Raw genomic sequence first — 6,574 nt, forward strand, 5'->3', positions numbered from 1 at the left:
AAAAAAAGAAAAAAGAAAAAGAAGCCAAAAATTTATTTATCAGACATTCATACTAATTTTCTTATATTAATGCTTTAATAATCAAAATCAATGTTTTTTTCTTACTATTTTTTTTTTCCCTTTATGCTTCTTTTGATTTTAAATTAATCATATCGGAACACAATTTTAACATGTTTTAATTTATATATATTTAACTAAAATTAAGGGTCTTATGTTTTAATTCATTTGATCGTTTTATGGGTTTTTTTCTTTTGTAAGATTTACTTGTATTTTCAGGTATTTTTTCAAAGTACTTTTTATGCTTTTGAAAGCAAATAAGATTAAAATAAATTTGATTGTTTATGCAGAAAATGAATATAAGCACTTGGAGAGCACTTAACATTCCCTAAACGCTTTGAAAACACCAAAGAGATAATTAAGCATTGAATGTGATGTGAGTCACTAGGAGGATTATTTGATTGCATTGATTGAAAGATTTTTCTTTTCTTTTATTTTGTTATGTATATTTTCTAATGGCTCAAAATTATTTGGATAGGTATCACATCAATAATATTGAGATCCTTGCTAACTTTCTATTAATACTTTTATAATCACATGCAATCCAAGATTTCTGTCTCCTACTTTTTTCCGGTAGGAACAAAGATTTTAACATGTGTTAATTTATATGGATTAAACTAAAATTAAGGGCCTTGTAATAGTAAAATTTTATGCGATTTATACATCTATGCAATGTTCTGTGTGTAAATTGTAATTGTGTGTCACTATATTGAGTAATATATTGATGTATAACCTTTAGTATGTCTTTTTATTAAAATATGCATGATATATATTTTTACAACCTATAAAGAAAAGTACGATAGAAAATCTAAGTAAAAACAAAAAAAGGTTTTGAAATTAAATTATAATGAAGAATTCCATGTAAAGCATTGGTTATGAGCTAGTTATCAATAGTACAAGCTTCTTTATATATGTATATGCTCCAAATAATATAACATATCTGATTACTGGCCTTACAACACACCATATTTGATAATTGACCTTATTGTACACAATACAAGCTTCTTAACACAATAGACATGTATCTTAATTAAGAGGCCTTATTGTTGATAATACAAGCTTCTATGTTACAAATACACGCGGGTCTGATTATTGGCCATATAACACATGTGATAATTGGCCTTATTGTGGATAATGCAAGCTTCTTATTGAACGATTATGACATATATTATAAGTGGCCTGAATGTTCACAACGAGCTAGCCAATGTTGGTGCCGGTGCAAGACAAGTACTGTTGATGCAGGTGAAAGTGTTGGTGTTGGTGTTGGTGCCAGTGATGGCGTTGGTGACGGTGCTAGTGACTGTACTGACGCCGGTGGCGGTGGAGGTGGCAGTGCCGGTACTGGTTTTGGTTACGTTGTCGGTGCCGGAACCAATTTCGGTGCCGTTGTCAGTGCCCGTGCTGGTGCCGGCCTGTCCAAGTCCAGTGATTGGCCATGCGCCAAAAGCTGCGATAGCAATAAGAATTACAAGTTAGAATGATCAATGAATACTAGCTTACAAATTCAAATTGGAAGAGTTTGAGTTCAATAAGGATGAGGTAAAAGAAAAACCCTTGATTTACACCTTCAAATTACATGTTGACACGTACTACAACATTTAACAAATAGCAAATATACTCTAGCACACCTAATAATTATCTTAAAACACTTACCGCCACACTATAAACAGGTTAGAAGCGCCGGGTGGAGATGAGCTACCCGGCCCAAAGTCATTAGGGTAATTCAACCACTTTCGGTCAGGAGACCTTCGGAGGTGATTGAGCTAACTTTGCATCACAGACTCATATATACCTTACAAGTAATTAGAATTACACATGCATAACAAGTGAGAATTAATATGGACGATGCATGCACATATCAAAACAGAGACACGTGTATGTGACAAAAAAAAAAAAAAAAAAAAAAACCTCATATATATGCTTCAAAGGCAAATTGTAGATGCATGATTTAGGAAAGATATAAACATACTAACCTGCTCCTGAAAGAGTCCCATCTCTGTCGCCGCCCGCATGCCATGCATAGTAACCGAGCAATCCCTTTCCCCTAGCATATTCAACCTTAGCTCTGATACTATGAATATCGTTATAACCAATCCAAGTATTCTCAACACTGAAATAGTCTACAACATATTCGTCACTGTGATCCTGTCTGCCACCTGGGTGTTTCTCTATGAAATACTTGATTTGGTTATAAGGTAAGGTCTCATCTAAGTCATTAATATATACTTTATCACTTTGAGCTCGTCCAGCAGCCGCCGCAAATATTTCTCGGTTATTTTCATTTACTAGGTACCATGCGGCGCCATAAAATGGAAGGCCAAGGACTATTTTATTGGCGGGCATAGTTGTTGCAAGCCAAGCACTGACGCCATTATGCCCACAAGGTGGGGTTTCTGCATTGATTTGTGGACTGTGCAATGCAGCAAAAGGTCCAGTTCTATTCCCTGACAGAGCGGGGTTATAGAAGTCGTACGCCACTACGTTGATCCAGTCCAACTTCCTTGCAATCTGATTAATGGGATATGTGACTGTGGGCGACGTCGACGACGTGTAATTGACCGCTGCGACTAGAAGCAACTGGCCATTTTCAGTCAGCTCGGACTCTTTGTCAACTGCTGCACGCCATTCATCGAGGAGAGAGCCAAGGTTGGTCATGTCGACCGCCGTTGAGGGGTACAGCCAGTGGAGGCTAAGGCCATGGAAGTCGTTAGACCTTGCTAGCTTTATTGAGGAATCTATGAATGATTTGTGGGTACTGAGCTGGCTAGCCATTAAAGCAAAGGTAGGACCAGAGAATCCACCGATGGATAAAAGGGTTTTGACCTTTTTGTTTGTTTTCACACGGATTGGGTGAAGGTTGAGAACCGCTCCCTATATTCGTTAGGAAAGGTGACTTCATAGGTGTTGGGTTTGACATCCGTAAAGGCAGCAAAAAGATGGGTGAAAAGCTGGGAAGGTATGCTAGGCACCGGGATTGGGAAGTCACTGTGGCAATACCAGTATTCGGCTTTCATTGGGGGAATAGCCGCAATAGCAGTATTAGAGCGAGCCATTGAAGGGAAGGTGATGAGAAATGCTATAATGCATTTTCCCCACCATCTGCCCACCATCTCTGCAGCTTGCTCTAGGCTAATAGCTATGAGAATGAGATATTACTTGGAGTTTTTAGCAGAGAATGCAAGACTATCTATATATAGGTTGCTTGGAGTTTTCAGAAGAGATGCAAGCCTATATATAGGCAGTATTGCAAATATACGAATTAAATTAGGGCAAACGGAAACCACAAGGTAGCTAGAAACATTGCTGAGCTGCAATATGAACAAAACTCTATTAATTAAATTTACCATCCTATCCCACGTTAATTAGGAAGGGAAGAAAAGGGGTTGACCAAAAAATATGAACAGAAAAACAATAAACAGCAAAGTACACTTCAATAATAGCTTAGCTATATATCAACAATTTAAGATACGAATATTGTAGTTGACATTAAAGACGGAAAAATCCACAGAATGATTAAAATTAAACTGGAAACGTGATTTTCCACAACATAAGTGAAGCTGTCTTTAAACTCACAAGACCAAAACAATGGCTCCGTCTGGCATCGACTTTTTATCGTTTAGTGGCTTGGTACTGTAGTAAAAATTGATTGATGTGAGAAAAAAAAAATGTTTGGTATGAAAAATAAATTGGTTTGCTTGTAGCAATTTTTTTATTTGAATAATAATAAAAAAGTGATTGATCTGATGTAAAAAGTAAGAACGTCGAAAATTTTCATTTTTTCATACTACACATTCCTACTATTTTACTTTTCAAAAATAAATAACCATTCTTACATTTTTTTTCACACTTTTTAGGCCAAAAGCCTTTAAAAATGAAAATATTTTGTTTTGTAGTGATTTTTTTTTTTTTTTTTTTAAATATCAGTAAAAGTGAATGATGCAATAAAAAAAGTGAGAATGTTTTGATTTTTTTTTTGAAAAAAAAAAAAGTGAATAGTATTTGGGGGTGGAGGTGTTGTTTGACAAACAACCCCAATATGCCTTTGGAAGCTTGCAGCTAGATTTGAAGGTGGGCAACGTGAGCAACCAATAAAATTTTAGTGGGGCAAAAGGAGGTTTTAGGTAGGTGAGAGGGGTTATATAATAAAAATGCAATTTTAAAAACGTAATTTAGCGTTTGGTAAAATTGCACTTTTCAAAACACTTTTCAAACGTAGTTAAGTGTTAAGCGTAGTTAAGTGGATAAATTTAGGTTAATTTGAAGAATCTAACACTTTCCAAAACAAATACAAGAGCTAAATAATAAGAATCTTCTCATATCATTTTAGTAATCAACTTTTCTATTATATAATTGATTTACAATACGGTAGAGATAGAGATAGAAATAACGATTTGGAGATATTGTTTTTATTTTAGTAATCAACTTTCCTATTATATAATTGATGTACATACAGGTGTATATATCTGTATGTACACCTGTAGATAGAAATTAAGATGCATACACTAATTACCTTTTATTTTTCTTTTTTATTTTATTTTATTATTATTTTTTTTTTTCTATTCATAGACTAATTCCTTTAAAATGCACATGTTAGGGCTAGCTACATTTTGTTTTATATTAAATTGACAATGAGTTTGTGTTATATTGATATGTAATTTGTAGAGTACAATTAATATATATATATATATATATATATATATATATATATATATATATATAGGGCGTGCTAAGAAAGATAAGAAATTCCTAGCTAATGGATACAAACAAAAATTGTAAAATAATATTTTAGATTTTTACATCCCCTCAAACTCAAGGTGTAGCTTGAGTTTGGATTTAATTTGGATTGGATTTTTATTTTTATTTCTTTGTGATGTATTTTTTTTTTTTTTAAAAAAAAGAATTTAATTGATAAGCGGGTTGACTTGCTGAAACTCGGCCGTATATGGCGGAGAGGTATCCGTTAGGCTACAATGATGTCTACTATATGCCTTTTATATGAAAATTCTTTCCAACAAATTGACTTAGATACTGTTTTTTACTAGCATACTGTTTGTTTTTTTTTGGATTTGACTTGTATACTTTAAAAAAAAAAAAAAAAAAAATTACAACAAATTGATGCACGAACAGATTGTTAAGCCTTTTAGAACTCACATTTCATTTTCCACTTATTTTCACACAGACAAATTGATGCACGAACAGATTGACTTAGAGTGTTGGCATGAGAAGAAATGGTTTTAAATCCACAGATATGGTTTTTTACTATCATGGCTATATATGTCATGGTGAAAGAGTCGTGCACAAGTGCCCAAGACTCCCTAGGAACCCCATAAAAGTTAATTAATCCATTGTGGTATCTCCTGTAGTTCTTTGCGTGATGACAAATTTGGGTGCCACAGTTTTGAGTGCCAAAGACTTATGATCTATATGAATTAATTGGCCATGTGCCAAAGGCCCTACCCAACGCTGAAGAAGAAACTGTCCTATAGAAATAACTCCGACTAAGACCGCACGTCCACAGAAAAAGCCAATTTTTCTTGTTGGGCCTCTTTTTGCCATGCATGACTGATGGATTTAAAGATAGGTAACGACAACACCATGGTTGCTGCAGGTGTTTTATTTATTTTTATTTTTATTTTGGGCAAGTAAAAGTTTATTGAAAAAAGTTGAACAAGAATAAAAGATACAGATCCTGAAAACAAGACGTCCTAAAAGCCAGAAGATGCCTACACTAATATATATATATATATATACACGCGCCTACAAGACAGAAATAACTCCGACTAAGACCGCACGTCCACAGAAAAAGCCAATTTTTCTTGTTGGGCCTTTTTTTGCCATGCATGATTGATGGATTTAAAGATAGGTAACGACAACACCATGGTTGTTGCAGGTGTTTTATTTATTTTTATTTTGGACAAGTAAAAGTTTATTGAAAAAAAGTTGAACAAGAATAAAAGATACAGATCCCAAAAACAAGATGTCCTAAAAGCCAAAAGAAAACACAACAGGAAAATATATATATATATATATACACAAACCCCCAAACTAACAATCGTTTGCGATAGAACTTTATAATGTTTAAAAAATTTTAAAGTAGTCCATCAAATTACCAAAATGTGTCAAAAACGTCACATCTTCTTTTATATTCCTATAATACCCCTATTCTTTTAAAAACTAAATAAAAAATTATTAAAATAAAAAATAAAGTAAACTATTTTTTAAACAAAAAAGAAATAAAAAACTAAGGGGCGAATAAATACAGAATATTTTTTTTTTTGGAATAAATCAATAATTAGTCGCTATAGTTAGCCTAAATTACAAATCGCTCGTGCAGCATAAAAAATATGAATTAATGCAAAATCAAACCATGTTGTTGGCTCAATTGCCAGCCACTTCTTTCACTTTTTTCAATTTTAATTTTATTTTTTTTTAATTTTGAAAAATTGATTTTTTTTTGTTTTTATTTTACTAATTTTTTATTTTAGTTTTTAATAGAATAAGGGTATTATAGGAAAAT

General features: G+C 33.1%; 1 pseudogene; it reads right to left on the reverse strand.

Moving 5' to 3' along the window:
- Positions 1-1,244: 1,244 nt before the first annotated feature.
- On the reverse strand, positions 1,245-3,167 carry LOC132185371 (class V chitinase-like; annotated as a pseudogene).
- Between the last annotated feature and the right edge of the window lie 3,407 nt (positions 3,168-6,574).

The sequence above is a fragment of the Corylus avellana genome, chromosome ca6 (genome assembly GCF_901000735.1).
Source record: "Corylus avellana chromosome ca6, CavTom2PMs-1.0".
NCBI lineage: Eukaryota > Viridiplantae > Streptophyta > Magnoliopsida > Fagales > Betulaceae > Corylus > Corylus avellana.